The sequence below is a fragment of the Canis lupus genome, chromosome 3, assembly GCF_003254725.2.
Source record: "Canis lupus dingo isolate Sandy chromosome 3, ASM325472v2, whole genome shotgun sequence".
Classification (NCBI taxonomy): Eukaryota; Metazoa; Chordata; class Mammalia; order Carnivora; family Canidae; genus Canis; species Canis lupus.
In genome coordinates, this window is record NC_064245.1 from 61,921,058 (window position 1) to 61,937,618 (window position 16,561).

A 16,561-nucleotide genomic window follows, 5' to 3' on the forward strand; every position below is an offset into this window, starting at 1 on the left:
GGAGTGATCATGAACAGGGGTGGTCACTTCATTGGCATGGGGATGCTGGGATACACTGTCCACTACAGGCACCATGGAAACCCCACAGCAGTTACCTGCCGTCCACTTTGCCAGGCTCCAGGAAGTCAGAGCACCCCTAACAGTCTCCACAGAGCCTGTCCTCATGGGCAGTACCCTGTGCTGGGCAGCCTTCCTCTGGGTACCAATTGGTTCACAGGAGGGAGGAGAGGGGGTAGCAGATGGCATTTACTCCATGGGGCCCTCCCCTGGGCCAGGGCAGGTCTGAGAACAGCCACGCCCTGGGTGGAGGGTCCCCGCTGTCTGAGTTGGTCTGGGCTGAGGCTGCTCATGGCCCCTGGAGCCTCCGTCTGATTAGCCTCAGGGCCACAGGTGCTCTTCCTCGAGCTCCATGTCTCTATCCTCAGGAACCCAGGACACCTCTGAATGGCCAGGCCCTGCGGCTTCAGCTCTGTGCATGGGGTTGTCTAGGCTCTGTCTGGACTTCTGGAAGTTTCTCTGTGAACGGGCTGGCTAGGCCCCCGTGCCCTCTCAGGGTGCCCCAGCCTTTGCTGCCCCTAGTAGAGAAGCCTCTGCCTTGGCACTGCTCTTCACTATGAAGTATAGCTGCTGCAGATCATGTTTATTCACCTCCATCCCAGACTTGGGCTACTTGGGGCGGGGCAGGGGGGTGCCTGCTCCAAACTGCCCAGCCCATGACAGGCCTTGTTTTCTTACAAAGGGAAAGCAAGTAAGTAAGTAAGTAAGTAAATAAATAAATACAAGTTTTTTTCTGATTGTGGTAGAAATTTCTAGAAACTAGTACACACTCCTTGTACAATACATACCCTCGTTAAAAAAAAAAAAAAAAAAAAAAGACCATGTTGATTTTGGTGTGTTTCCTCCAGCTCTCTCTCTTTATTTTCCCATGCTCATGTGTGTTCTCTAAAAGTGGAGTCTTCTGAGACTATTTCTGCTCACCTCCCTGCTCACCTTCTTGGCTTTGCCAGCCTGCTCCCTTGGCCCCGGCTGGCTGAGGTGCGGCCCAGACTCTGCAGGTGTGCTGGGCTGTTGTGGACACAGCACCATGTCCCGGGGCCTTCAGGCAACAGGAATTTATAGTCTTCTGGAAGCCAGACATCTGGGATCGAGGTGTCTGCAGAGCTGGCTGCTCCTGGAGCCTCAGAGAAACAGTGTACACCAAGTCTCATGGTGCTCCTGGGCTCATGGTACTCCTGGGCTCGTGGTGCTCCTAGGCTCGTGGCCACATGGCCTCCAGCTCTTTTGCCTCTTTTGGGGTACCTGTCATTGGATTTAGGGCCTGCTCACATACCTCAGGATCTCATTACTGCTATACCTGCAAAGACCCTTTTGCCAAGTAAGGTCACACTGCCAGGTTCCAGGTGGACCTGTCATCTGGGGGCCCCATCCAGCTGACCACACCACCCACCATCACGTGTGATGTGGGGGAAGGTCTGCTGAGCGTGGTGGGCGCCAATCTGAGGCCTATGGTGCTGAGCACCCAGCAGAGGGTCTCTGTTGGTTGGTGGGGGGGTGTGCTTGGGTGTGTCCTAGCTGATCCTGGGCCACAGGTGACTTCTGCAGTGCTGCCTGTGCTTCAGGGCTTTGTCATCTCGGGTTTAAGCTGCTGCCCCTTCTCTCCCCCGCCCGCAGAACAGATTTGTCTGCAGGCAGGCTCGCTGCACTCACATCCTGAGAAAGAGGAATCCAGATGGGGACACGGTGTGTCTGTCACAGGGCTGCCCGCACCCAGAGTCTCTAGGGCACATAGAGCCTTGGGCAGCTGCCTCCCGTCCATCAGAGGTTGCTGGGTCCTCTCCCTGCCCCGTGAGGGTTGCAGGAGGCAGCCTGTAGTTTCTTTGGGTTTGTGGCGTCGTGGGAAACTGTGGAATGCTGGTGGCTGAGGTTCACCTTGTGGGTTGACACCAAAGACCTGTAATAGGTCGGGCAATGTGTCTGAGGGCCCGTGGGGACGGGGGCCCTTGGGCAGGCTAACCTCTCAGTGCATGTGGGGTGGCCTCTTGGCCTGGTCAGGCAGATGTGAGATCCAGGTGCATCCACGGAGGCCAGAAGCCCCTCCAGCTGGAGTGTGGGCAGCCCCTGCCCTGATGGCCCTTCTGGCTATGGGTATGAGTGGAGGTGGGATATGGCCATTGGAACCCTAAAAGGTTGGAGCAGCCCCAGGGGGCAGGAGCCATGCTCTGATGGAGGGGACAGGGCCAGTGTGAGGAGGGCACCGGGGTCCCTACAGGAGGGACAGCTCAGTCTCTCCAGGTCCCCCAACAGGAGACTGTGGCGGTGAAGCCCAGCACTGGTGTGGGAAGGAGATGGGGTGCCGAGTGTGCCTGGCTCTATCGTCTCCCTAGCAGGGTTCCTCCCCTGCCTTCAGAGCTGATTTTACTGATAGGTCACTTTCTTATTTTGAGTTGCAAGTATCCAGTGCCCTGCTCTCTGCTTCCTGTAGCTGCGTGTGGAGGGAGGGGGTCTGGGTGGTCTGTCCTTGTCCCCAACTCCTGCGATCCCTGTGACCCCTGCGAGTGGTGCTCTGAGACCCTGTCCAGCACATACCTGCCCTGTGCTGCTGATTCCCCAAATCAGCAGGAGGGAGGCCATCTGGGTAGGTCTCAGGCTTTGGGCAGGTCCCTCCTGCTCATCCAGTCTCAGGTGGCACTGGCAGGGGACCTCTAGGAAGCCTCAAGGGCTCTTGGGTCCCTGGCGTTCCCTCTGCCTGGATTTTCCCCACAGGGGTAGGTGTGCTCCAATGGACCTTCAGGAGCTAATTGGGAAATGGACGTTTTAAAACCTAATTTGCCCCTCCTGATGGGATCTGTGTTTAATACAGTTGTAATGGCAGTTTTTATGTGTCTTGATGTCTTAAATTTATGCTCAGGCTTTGGGGAGAATTAAGGAGGGCTGGCCCCGAGCAGTAAATGCAGTGGGGCTGGCACAGGGCTGCGAGCAGCTGAGTAGGCCTGCCTGAGGGCGGAACCCTTCCCGTCAGAGGCTGGGCCTTCCCAGATCCTACGTCTGCTGTGCCCTCGGTACAGGGCCTGGCCAGCACCAGCTCACACGCAGGGAGCCAGCTGTGTCCAGGCTGTAGGTGACCGAGGGGCCTCTTGCCTCAGGCTCGTGGATTCTGCTGTCCCATAGCCTTCTGTGACGCTGAGACCCCCAGTTCTTCTCCTGGGCAGTTGTGAGGCCGAGTGAGTGAGGGGCCGGATGACCCCTAATATGACAGCCACCCTGATGGACACTCAGGTCAACACATGTTAATAGGGGGTGTGGCACCACCTTGCCCATGCGTGGAACCCCCAGCCCCAGTTCCCATCACAGCAGCTGGAACCCAGTGCTCTCTCTGCTCCTGGAGTCTGGGGGCTCTTGTGAAGGTGACCAGCCTACCCTGACCAACACCCAGATCCCAGCACATTCCTCCCTGATGAGCCTGTGGCAGGCCCAGGGGGCAGGCAGCAGGGGACAGGTGTGGTGGGGGCAGACCCAGGGCTGGGGAGGGGAAAGGTGAGGGCGGATGGGAGAGAGGGCCAAGGGGGAGGGGCGAGCCCAGGAAATGGGGGAGAGTTGGTGCCTGTAAGAGATAGGGGCACACAGGACGGGGTGAGGGAAGGTTCAAGGAAATGAGGCCAGCCCTGTCCTGCGGGGCAGGGGCAGACATTTGCTGCTCCTCCTGTTCACTCAGGAGAGCCCCACCTGCCCTCCATCAGAGAGCCTTCCCAGGCCCCTGCGTCCTATGTAGACATCCAGTCTTTCCGTCTAGTGGATGGTGGCTATGTCCACCAGATGCACAGAGAACCAGCTGGTGGCCTGGTCCAGGCAGAGGCTTGTGGCTGCAGTTTCTGTTCTGATGGGATTGGACCCTGGGGGGCTGCTCAGGAGGATAGACAGGATGGATCCTCCAGGGTCACCAGAGGGCAGTATGCTGGCAGAGAGCTCACTCTTAGTGGGCATGGCCTCTCAGGGGAGCACAAGGGGAGAAAGCAAGGAATGAAATTGTGGGTAGGGGTCAGCAACAAATGGAGAGCCATTCACTGCTCTAGCCAGGGATGGGCACACCCACCATACATTGCTTATGGGGACACCGAATCACGCATATGTTGTGGGAGACCCCAAAATTCCCCTTTTGCAAGCTTGAGACCCTCTGACAGCCCAGGCCTGACTCCTCTTCCTGAAGAGCCAGATAGGTCCTTGGTCAGCAAGGAGTTGGGAGCACAGGGAGGACCCCCCCCTTTGTTTGTGAGGGAAAGATGGGGAGCATAGTGTCCTGAGGGAGGCAGGATGTGGGGTTGGGGAGAGTCGCTGCAGGAGGTCAGAGGCCATGTCCTCGCAGGGAGGGCTCAGCCAAGGGTGGTAGGTGCCCCCTCTGTCCCCTTGCAATGATGGGTCAGAGCCCTGGACACTGAAAAAGCCCAAAGGCATTGCTGGGTGCTGTGCTGCTGCTGAACACAGGGAGTCCTGTCTCTGGGGCCCTGCCACTTCTGCTTGGTGGCGTTGAGGTGAGACCTGGCACCACAAAGTGGTCACATCAGGGTTTCTCATGTAGGTCTACTGTACTGACCCCAAACACTCCAGCAGGAAAATGTTGTCCTATCATCTGGTTACCGAGGATCCAGCATCTCATCTGTACTTATCAAATCAATACTTAACTGTTTGCAAGAGAAACAAAATCAAGTCACCACCATGCTCCTTAAAAGGGAAATACTTTCTAGATAGGTTACAAATTTCACCATAGGAAAAGAAATCACAAAGAAGCTGGAAAGCAGTGTGTGCAGTGGTGTCTTGGTCCCACGGGAAGAAGATGTGGTGTGGGGGGCATGGGCAGGTGGCAGGGAGAGCAGGGCCAGGGGAGTGGCAGCCCATTAGACTTGCAGTAGTGAACCCAGGAAACTGCCATGACGTCATAGGACAGGTGGCAAAGGGGGAAATATTGGTAATAGGAGAGCAGGCAAATTGTTGGCTTTAGTAACATGAAAGCTGTCATAACACTTCACCCCCCCCCCTTCCATGGGATGGCTGCTCTCCAAGGAGCAGACAGCAGCGAGCCTTAGCAAGGACATGGGGAAACTGGACCTGAGCACCGTTGGGGAGGTAGGGTAATGGTGCAGCCACCGTGGAAGACAGCCTGGATGGTCCTCAAAAACTAAGCACACAATGACCACATGGCCCAGCCATTCCACATCCGGGTAGGTTCCCAGAACTGAGGGCAGAGTCTCCACTGTCATGGCAGCATTATGCACAGCAGCTGAGATGTGGAAGACCCACGTGTCCATGGATGGATGGATGGATGGATGGATAAACAAAATGGACACATAGTCTACATGATGGAATGTTATTCAGCCTGAAACAGGAAGGACACTCTGCCACCTGCCTCCACCTGGATGAACCTGGAGGACATTGTGCTCAGAGAAGTGACCCAGTCACAGAAGGACAAATACTATAGGATCCCACTTACATGAGGTCCCTAGAGGAGTCAGATCTGTGGAGAGAGAAAGTCGATGGTGGGAACCTCAGGCTAGGGGTAGGGGGAAATAGGAAATTAGTGTTTAAAAGGTGTAGGAGTTTCAGATTCATGAGATGAGGAGTTCTGGGGATGGATGTGGGGACGGCTGCACCACAACATGAATGTACTTAACACCACTGAACCATACACTTTAACCTTCCTTGGGGTGGGGCTTGCCCCTTCTGCTACTCATCCCAGCCCATGTCTGTACCGCCAGCTGCCCCACAGAGGTCAGGGTCATCCGTTTGCTTATGATGAATTGGACATTGTCCCAGAGCTGCTGGCTTGGGGCTGGGGGTGTCCCCAGGGAGCTCCTGTGGCCAAGATGGGGGTGCATCAGTGAGTCCCCGTGACTTGGCCTGTGGGGCAGTGCCAGGGACGCAGTGTCTGGTCCTGGGGAGGACGGCAGCCAGGCTTGCTGGACGACTCCCACAAGACTCTGAGGTCTGTCAGTGTTTGGTTTCTTCTACTCCTTGGATGAGCACAGGACAGATCCCCCCAATGGTCAGGGGTCAGGGGTTCTAGGACTAGACCCGTCTGTGCCACATCTGGAAAGCCAGGTTGCTGTTGGCTTTGGCACAGAGTGGGTTCAAATTGGCAGGTGTCTCACTCTAAAAACTCTAGGCAAGTGAGGGGTCTCTGTCTCCTTTGCCTCTGCTGAATTAAAAAAAATTTTCCTAATGTTAATTCAGCCATTAGTTTGCTCACAAATTTTGATTTTATTTCTCTACATGGCCCCCGCAGCCCTCTGGGGTTCGGGCCATCCCATCCCACAGGGCCTGAAGGGTGGGCTGCCTCCTGCTCCTGGACCATGACAGGCAGATCCCCCTCTGCTCCCTGCTGTCCTCCCCTCCCCCCACCTCTTCTTGCTTGGATCCACTCCTTACCTCACACCAGAGTGGCTGTGGGCCCCATGGGCCCCAGCATTGAGTGATCCTGAGTAGCAAGTGCTGGGCCCCGTTCTCTCTCTCTGGGTGGAGCAGTTATTTGCCTCTTCCCCTGCTCAGGTAACTCTTCATCTATAGGGTCTGAAAGCTCTCAAAATAGTTTTCTATAAAACCAGCTCCGTCTTCCCTGATGAAGGGAATTCCTTCCAGAAAGTTCCTTCTGGCAGCTGTGCCACCTGGGCTCCTCAGGGTCTCTGAGGACCTCGTGGAAGGGGCTGCATGCAGCTGACTTGTTTACGGGTCCTGGCAGCCCTCTCCACCCCCAGGGCCCCTCTCAAGAAACCCCTCTTGCTCCGCTTGAGTACAGCACACAGATAGTTACCCACTGCCCAATGTACTCGAGTGCCAGTCCCATGAGGAACAGAAGCAGGGCATTCTGGTCTCTGGCAAGATGCTCTGGATTCAGGTTTGGAGAGAGACAGGGAGGGATGACTCTCCATGTGATGATGACCAGGAGTTTCTGCTTCTTCAATGTCAGTAAAACCAAGGGGGTGCTTAGCTGAGTGGCAGCTGAGAGGCCCCAAAGGAGGATCTTGATTCCGAGGCGATTCCTGGCTGGTAGCTGTCCATGGCCCCTCCTGCTGACACAGGACCAGAACAGGTGTCCTGGGGTCACACAGAATCAGGGGGAGCGGCCTTGCAGCTGGAGCCCGTCAAGTCCACCATGGCGATGAGCAACTTACTGTAGAGACACTCGCTGAGGGAAAAGCCCAACATGCCCCTTGTGGAACCTGGCCGTGGCACAGTCGCTCACTAGGACTTGTCACGTGCATGTGCCGTGCAGACTGAGTATGCGCTGATTCTTGTGGCAATGGTAACTCCATCTAGGAGAAACTTCTAAAACTCAGAGTCTTAAGGTCATGGGATTTTTTTTTAAATATTCCTTTATGTGTTTATTATTGCAGAGGTGTGTGATAGGTGATCACAAGAGACTTTGGGACATAAAAATATATCCCATGCAGATAAAACAACATGAAGAAAGTGGTGTGGAAATGTGGAATCGAGAGGCCGAGGGAGCCATGTGTGTGTCTTACCTGTGCTCTGTTGTGTTTATTGATGACGTGGTCACATCAGGGGGCTATCTGGAGCCCACAAGGGATGGGGTAATTTTATTGTCAACAATTGTATGTGCTGGAAATCCAACCTCTGTCATTTCGTAGACTTCGACTAAACATGTTAGCTGTCGGCTTGGTTTTTCTGGATTCTCATGAGAGGAAACAGCTTCTGCTGTGGGGCACCCCTGGAGCTGAGGACACATGCAATGCCCCCCAAGTCTGGACAGGACCTGGAGCTCTGAGGTTTCCCCTTGTTTGGTGGGTAAGGAAACTCTGCATCCGAGCCTGCCTGTCCCTGGAAAAGCCCCGCATGGGTGCATTCTCTGTTCTCTAGCATGGGTCCTGCAGCAGGACTGTGTGCTTTTGGGTCTTGGCCATATAACCAGCCGTGGCACCATGCTACCTGGTAAACCAGCCCTCATCTAGCACCCCTCCTCATGGGATGGCCCGGAGCCCCCCTCCCTTGGGGCAGGACTTGCCAAGCAAGCCAGGTGGGGGGCCCCACAGGTTCAAGGTGACCATCTGCCACATGGGCACCATCCCAGTGGCTCCCCATGATGTCCCAGAGCCCAGAGATAAGCAGGTACGCACCTGCCCCATGGAGGAAGAGCCCTCTGCTCAGAGATCCCAGCACCGGCTCCTGAGTCCCACCCTTGTGGGTATAGGGCAATGTGGAGAAGGAGGGTAAACTGTGTAGTTGCCTTGGCCTCAGCCTGCCTCTTGGGGCTCTTTTGGAAGAATCAAGATCTGTGACATGAATGGAAACTAGGCATAGAGCGTGAGCTTCTGAAAAAGTGGTTTCTTTGGCCAGCTCCAGGATGTAGCCCCAAGACACAGGGTTGAATGAGGGTAGGGAGTGGGTGGAGAGGGAGTTGTGGGAGCTTGGGTGGGCATTGCCTAGATTTGCTCATTCGGCAAATGTTGGTGCAGCTCCTGCCACATGCCAGGTCCTAGGCGCAGAGCGAGGGGCACGGGGACACAGTTTCTGCTTTTTCACACCTTCCAGGCAGCTAGGCACATGCCAGTGGTCAGTTGCATATCTGTAGTGTCCATCTAGGAACACAGGATGAAGGGATGTGCCCTCGCATGCGGGAGTGTGGGGCATGTGCTGAGGGTCCAATAAAGGTCTCCTAGGAGTTGGGGCAAGAGAATGAGGAGAAAGACTGATGGAAAAGCCACATTTTGAAAAACACAATAAAACAACAAGGATTTCCCCGAATGGAAGAAAGCTGAGAGTCCTCCAGGGAAAGGAGACAGTTCGAAGCAGCAGAAACAGCACAAGATCCCCTGAGATCCTGTAAAACTGCAGGACTGGAGGTGAAACATCTCAGACGTTACCAGAGAAAGGACAGGTGAAGTCCTGGTGGATGTCCCTAATAGCGCCCGGCACCACAGACAGAGGAAGAGTGGCTCACAGTGCGGGACACACTAGGGCAGCCTGAACTCAGCCTCATGCCCCGATGGACTCCTGCCAGTGGCACCCCCCAGGGAGCAGTGAGCGTGAACTGCAGGTGCACCCCCACTGCAGGCTTGTTCCCAGCAAGACAGGAAGAGGGCTCTGGGGGAAGCCACTGGGGGAGCAGGACCAGCACTGAGGCTGGAAATCCGTTAAGTATCGACAAGTGTAAGGAGCTATTGATCATTGCAGAAATCGTGTGTCTGAAATAGAGGGAAGGGCAGAGCCCAGAGCAGTGCTGCCCTGTGGAAGTATGGCACAGGCCTCAGCTGCAAGCCTGTCATTTAAAATTTTCAAGTAGCCACGTTTAAAAAAATAGGCAAGGTGAATTTTAATACACATTTTACCAAATACGTATAAAATATTACTATCTCCACATGAATCAACATACTGACAGGGAGACCTGTACATTCACACGAACGTCTGTGAAGTTGATGTGTTGACCACCCTGAGGGCGCGTCTCACCTGGACTAGCCCGTTCGGGTGCTCACCAGTCCCCCTGTGTGACAGTGGCTGTCAGGGCGGATGGTGGGGACCTGGACAGCAGGCACCAAGGGAGGGGCTCCCAGCTGTTCTCTGCCTGAGACTGCAGGGGATGGCGGCAGTCATCTCCTAGCATGAGGGTCCCCTGGGAGCCGCCAGGGTGATCTGGGCCTCATGAGAACTTACCACCCTGTTTGATGCAAAGTTGCTTGAAATGAGTAGGAATGCCTTAATATAACATTTTCCTATAAAATGAGTGATTGGGACAAGAGAAAGCACCCTTCCTCAACTTTGAGGAGCCACAGTGGCCTCTCCTTAGCTTGCCACAGCAGGGCGTGGGAAGGGGTACATGTCAGAGCTCTGGGTGTGGGGGGAGTGCCCAGCTCACAGCAGACGAGCCTTCATGTTGTTCGACATGACGTCCAGGCACTTGGCATTGCATTTCGTAAACAATAGAGAAAGACAAAAACTTATGGGGAGAATTCTGTTCTGGAAACTCAGAATCTTCCATGGGAGACTTAGAACCTCTCTGCATCCACTGCCCCGTCTGAAAACCTCCCCAGGAGCGGGCTCTTCAGGCCAGGCCTACAGGTGGGCCAGTGCCCTGTGTGTTCAGTGCTTCGGGGTCTGCTTTAGCCGGGCAGCAGGGTGAGTGCGGCAGGAGGAGTGGGTATCGGTGGGCAGGGGTGGGCAGTGGCTACATCTGCCAGCTGTCCACGTGGATATATTTTAAGTGTTAGATTTGTCTGTTAGATGCTTTGGGCCTCTTCCCCTGTGAGCACCCCAAGACCCACTTAAAAGCACCGATTCTGATGGGTATCTGTCTTGTCTTCAAAGTCTCAGCTTCTCTTGGGATCCCTGGGTGGCTCAGCAGTTTGGCGCCTGCCTTTGGCCCAGGGTGCGATCCTGGAGTCCCGGGATCGAGTCCCGCATCGGGCTCCCTGCATGGAGCCTGTTTCTCCCTCTGCCTGTGTCTCTGCCTCTCTCTCTCTGTGTCTATCATAAATAAATAAATAAATAAATCTTAAACAAAACAAAGTCTCAGCTTCTCAACCATTAATTGAGGACGTCCTTTTCTGGACAGATCTTTGCATCAGGTCTGGTTTTCTGTTTGATGGCACTGGGTTGTCCCTGTGGCATTCCCCAGCGTGGAGGGCTGAATGTACGAACAAGGGAGATACACATAGTGCCTGTGCATTCTTCATAGTTTTGGGTAGAAACACCGTTTTTATTCTTTAGAGTAAGGACCCCAGAACACCTGTGGGTTGGAGGGGCCCAGGCTGCCTGGCACTGGGGGCCATCCATGCACATTGCTAGGTGCTGATCCAGGCTGCTGGGTGGGTCAGCCTTGGGGAGAAGCCTCGGGGAGGGCGGGCTCTCGGGATTGCATAGCAGCCTTAGTCCAGACGGGTGCCAACCTTCACCCCTCCCGAGATCAGCCCCAAGGACCTAACCTGCCAGAATCAGTGCAGCCCTGAGATATTTGCTCTCTGCCTTTACGGAAGGTGAGGAACAGCTGTAAGTCATTTGGGCTTCCTTGTTGGGTTACCTTCAGAGTCCAGGCCAGGCCACACTGCCCACACATGACTCCTATGGCACCTCCTCTTCTCCTTCCTTCCCTCAGGCTGCACACCAGGGGTTCCAGGGAGGTCTTTGACAAGGGATGTTGGGCAATGTCTGGGATGAAGGAGTGAGCCTGGGGGCCTTGCGAGGGTGAAGGCCTGGAAGTTGGACTGTGCCTGGGGGTGCTCGAGGGACAGGAGAAGGTCTGGGTCCTGTCACCTGGTGAGAGGGCCAGGGCCAGGAGACAGCACACGGGCCTCAGAGGGCACCCTGGCTGCTGGCCCCAAGTGGGCTGGGGGTGTGGGGAAGGAGGGGCGAGGGGCAGTTGGGCAGCTTGCTTTGAAGACACAGCCCATGGGGTTTGCTTGGGGTGAGGATGAGAGGGAATCCACCACCTCCTAAGTCACACGATAGAAGCTGCTTCTGTTAGCTCCTCTTGCCACCAGATGCCCCATCAGGGCCACTCTTCCCAGCCTGAAAGCTCGGGCCCAGGAAGGTTCCTCTTGGTTGCATGAACATGTGACAGTAAACAAAACATTCTTCTCCTGACAGGACATGTCCCTGTAGGCTACATTCCCATTTTGGCCTCCTTCTGCACTCAGGCCGCTTCACTGCCAGAGCTAGGCCAAGGCCCAGAGCCACCCGCCCCCTTCCTGCACACCCCCACGGGGCAGGCCTGGAGCTGGGGGCCAGGGTCCAACGGGTTCTCACATGGTTGCCCTACCCTGGGCCATGCAGGGTGCCAACCCTGGCTCCATGGCCCCAGCTTTAGTCTTGTCACTGAGCAGGCATGGCTCCTCCCATCCAGGGGACCCAGGAGCCACCAGATGTTGGCTTAAGGACCAGCCTGCCAGCATGGTCCTGCCAGATGAGTGGCATCAGCTGCCCAAGCGAAGGCTTTTCCAGCTCCCCTTTGGCCCTCAGTGTGCCCACCTGCCTACCTGTCCAGACCAACTAATATACCCCCAGGGGGTGGTGGTACTGACTCGGGCTTGGGACACACAGGGGCTTGCCCTCCTCTGGGCTAGTACCTGGGGCTGCCCCTAGCAGTGGGGTGGCAGGACCACAGGCACCTTGATGTGCCCTCTGGCCCCCATACAGAGTCCTTCCCGGACCTCCCAGGTCGGCCCCTGCACCTTCTTGCTGACCCTAGGCAGCCCCTCACCCCAGGCTTCCCTGAGCTATGATCTTATCCTCAAGGCTCCCTTGCTGACGTGAGACCAAGATGGTAAGGCTGGCCTGTCACCCCTGCCCCCAGGCAGCCACTGCTCTGCCTTCTGTCATTAGCTGTAGTTTGTGTTTTTCAGAATGGCATATACACGGATTTAGACATACTTACTGTGTGCAGTCTGTTTTGTTTGGCTTCTGTGCAACCTAAATATTTTGAGACTCATAGCTCATTCCTCCTTGTTGCCAACGCGTGTTCCACTGTATGGATGGACTGCAGCTTGTCTGTCCGCTCTCATGATGAGCGGTCTTGTGGGTACTTTTGAGGTTTTAACTATTACAGATAAAGCTGCTCTGTACGCTCACATCCACTTCTTTGCGTGGACAGTGCTTTCACCTCCTGGAGAGAACCAGAGTGGCACGCCTACTTCATATGCTGGTGTATGTTTCACATTTTAGGAAACAGCCACACGTTTCCCAAAGGTCAGGCCACTTTGCATCCCCATCTCAGGGTAAGAGGCTCCGGTCACTTGGCACCCTCTGTGCAGTCGTTTTTAAAACCTTAGCCGTTCTAATGGGTATGAGGTGGCAGCTTACTGTGGCCCAAATTTGCATTTTCCCTATGAGCGTGACATTGGGCATCATTCCATGCTTTTCTGTGAATCTGTAGATCTTCTTAAGCATCTGTTCAGATTTTTGCCCATTTTAAAATCAAGTAGTGGTGTTATTTAGGATATAAGAATTCTTCCTGTGTTCTATATGTAAGTCCTTAAAAATATACACACTTGACAAATATTTTCTCCAACTCCATGCTTGACTTTTCATTTTCTTGCCAGGGTTTTTTGAAGAAAAAATGTTGTAATGATGATATACAGTTTTTTCTTCTACATAGTTCACGTTCTCTGTGAACTATTTACAGAAATTTTGCCAATGGGCAGCCCTGGTGGTGCAGTGATTTAGCACCGCCTGCAGCCCAGGGCATGATCCTGGAGACCCTGGATCGAGTTCCATGTCAGGCTCTCTGCATGGAGCCTGCTTCTCCCTCTGCCTGTGTCTCCGCCTTTCTCTCTCTACATCTCTATGAATAAATAAATAAAATCTTTAAAAAAAAAGAAAACTTTGCCAAGCCCAAGATCACTAAGATTTTTCAATTTTTGAGTTTGTTTTTGTGTATGTTAATAGGAAGGCATGAGGATCATTTTTTGCCTGTGGCTGTCCGATTGCTCTGTTGGTTGAAAAGATTCTTCTTTCTCCATTCAATTTCCTTGGCACGTTGGTCAAAAACCATTTGCCCACGTATGTGTGGGTTTATTTCTGGACTCCATCCTGTGACATTGTGACAGCCAAAACCATCCCTGGATATACCCGAATGCCCACGGTGTGGGCACTGCCTGTGGCCTCATTCTATAACCTGAAACCCCGTGTACAGAGTTGGTTAGGTGCATATACCCAGGAGGTTGAATTGTGTGTGATGAAGCAGTCTTGGGAAACCAAGTCTGTGCCCTATTCCACGCATCTGAGGAAAACCTTCTCCTTGTTCATTGATCATCTGGCTTGGGTGATTCTGATGGTCCTTTCGCCCCTACTCTGCCACCAAATCCCCTGAGCCCTCCGGTAGGCTCCTGGTAGACATGGGCTGAGGTCTTGTCCAGATGCTTTTCCTGTCTGCCTCTGGAACCCTGCTTCAGGCCAGACCTTCAGGAGGCAGGCTAGCATGTTGGCAGATGCTGTGCAGAGTCCCTGCCTCTCCTGCCTCTGTCCCCAGGGCAGTGGCAGAGCTGGTACCGGTCACCTCCAGGGACACAGGGTAGACACACAGCCAGTGTGGGAGCCCACTGGATGTTCAGCTTTTGCTTCTGTTGTGGGGATTAATGTGCAGGCGTTAATTGCTTGTGCACTATTGTTGAAGGGAGTCTATTTTTTGTTTCGATTATTTTTACCCTGGCTTGAGAACCTGCATCTGAAATATTTTTCTGTGAACCTTGTCTTTGTTTTTTTCTGAGTGGATGCCCGTTTGGTCGTCTTCTGCCCCGTGTTGGCCCTCTGGAATACCTGTCTGTTTTTTTCTCTGAAAATGCTTTAAAACCAAGTACAGTTGACCCTTAGGTAACACAGTTGAAAATTCATGCATGATTTTTGATTCCCCTAAATTTTACTAAAGTCCACTGCTAACTGGAGGCCTTTCTGATGACATAAACAGCCAGTTAACATCTATTTTGTAAGTTAGATGTATTGTATACTGTATTCTTATAATAAAATAAGCTAGGGAAAAGAAAACGTTATTAAGAAAATAACAGAAGGGATCCCTGGGTGGCACAGCGGTTTAGCGACTGCCTTTGGCCCAGGGGGAGATCCTGGAGACCTAGGATCGAATCCCACGTCGGGCTCCCGGTGCATGGAGCCTGCTTCTCCCTCTGCCTGTGTTTCTGCCTCTCTCTCTCTCTCTCTCTCTCTCTGTGTGTGTGTGTGACTATCATAAATAAATAAATAAAAATTAAAAAAAATAAAGCTTAAAAAAAAGAGAAAATAACAGAAGAGAACATACATTTCCAGTGCTGTCCTGTATTTATGGACAGGACATATGTGAGCAAGCCCCCACAGTTCAAACCAGGGTTGTTCAAGGGCCAGCTATGTAGGGCCTCATGCTGGGCTACTTTGCAGATATGTTCTCTCCTCTGATTATGCAGCACATGGGTGAGAGCAAGTATCCTTGGAGGGCTAGTCCTCATTGTCTCTCTGACCTGTGCCTTTAGTGATAAGCAGTATGGAAGTCAAGTGGTTCTAAGCTGCATTATTTGATAAATGGGACAATAATCACAAAATACAGAAGAATTTGCCAAGGGAGTACAGTGTGAGCGGCTGCGTGCATCCGTGAGGCCCGCCTCTCCTGCCCCCTTGGGCTGGAGGGCTGGGAGCTGGCTGGACCAGTGGGTCCTGTCTGGGGGCCACCCATGTTCTGGGGCTCCTCTCTCTGCTGCCACTCCCATTCCCCATCTTTCCTCCCCTCTCCTGGACACCCCAGACTACGTCTGCCCCCGACATCTCTCTGGCCTTATGTTCTCCGCCCCCCTCTCTTCTGCTATAGGGACTGGGATCCAGAAACCTGACAGATATGAGTGCCAAAAAGTGGCAGACTCACCTTCATCTGTGCTCCACATCAAGACCTCCGCCATCCTTCCCATGGAGCACTTTGCTGGATAGTGGGCACCGTGTCCTTTAGTGCCTACATCCTCCCACGTTACCCAGAAAGATTGGACATACAAACACCTGCCCCACAGGGCCACGGGCCACAGGCAGGTGCTGTCCTGCTCCCCTGGGGCCGTCAGAGGGAGGCTAACAGGTTCTTGGGTGAGGAGGAGAGACAGCCAGTGAGGGATGCGTGTGTGACCCAGTCCCATGGACGAGCACCCCACACAGGGCCCTCCAGCAGCACTGCCACACTGAGTGGAGTGCATGATGGAGTGGGTCATGCACTTTGGCTTCCCTGTGTCCAGCGGGTTCTCCGCTCTGGGCCAGCAGGATGCAGGCCCAGGCTGTCTTCCTCCTGCCAGGCTTCCCCTGCAGTGACAGGTTTGTCAAGAGGAAGGGCCCAGACGCAAGGCAGTGCCCATTCTCGGAGGCACCAGGAGGTCTGGAGAGAGCCTGCAGCCCCTGAGTGTGAGCTGATGTGTGAGAATGTGGGACACCACTGTTCATGGGCTAGGGCAGCCCCGCAAGCTCTGCAGGGCCTAGGACCCTGGTCATGTTCACCCTGGCTTTGGCCGAGCTGTGCTCAGGGCAAGTTCACAAGTTACATGGATGGACGTTGGAAACTGAAGGACTTCTGAATCCCTCCAGCTGAGCCACGGCAAGGTCATCCTCCTGGTGTGCTCTGGTGTAGTCGGGGAGTCAGGGTGGGGTGCAGGGCAGGTGCACAAAATACCACAAAGCAGGTGGCTTCAAACAAAAGAAATGTATTCTTTCATGGTTCAGGAGACGGCAATCTGAAAACAGGATTGGTCCTCTGGAGGCTCTGAGAAAGAATCTGGTCCTTGTCTCCTGGATTCTGGGGCCTCCAGGCATTTCTGGCCGTGTAGACACCTTGCTCCAATCTCTGCCTCTGCTTCCCATGGCTTCTCCTCTGTGTATACTTCCCTTCTCTTACAGGGATGCCTGTCCTTGGATGTAGGGTCCAGCCCCATAATCCAGGATGGTCTCACCCCAAGATCCTACCATCCTTCCACCTGTAAAGAGCCTTTTCCAAAGAAAGTCATATTCTCAGGTTTTCAGTGGACTTTGCAGACCACCATTCAACCCACTGCACGTGGACAAGAAATATTTTTGGGGCCCCAGGGCAGGTGATGGGGGACACCGTTGCCTT

The 16,561-nt window shown here is 54.0% G+C and overlaps 1 protein-coding gene across 12 annotated transcripts in view; it reads left to right on the plus strand.

Annotated features, from left to right (window-relative positions):
- The window catches only part of ZFYVE28 (zinc finger FYVE-type containing 28), a 159,159-nt gene that overhangs the window by 73,767 nt on the left and 68,831 nt on the right, over window positions 1-16,561 (plus strand). The window lies entirely within an intron of this gene.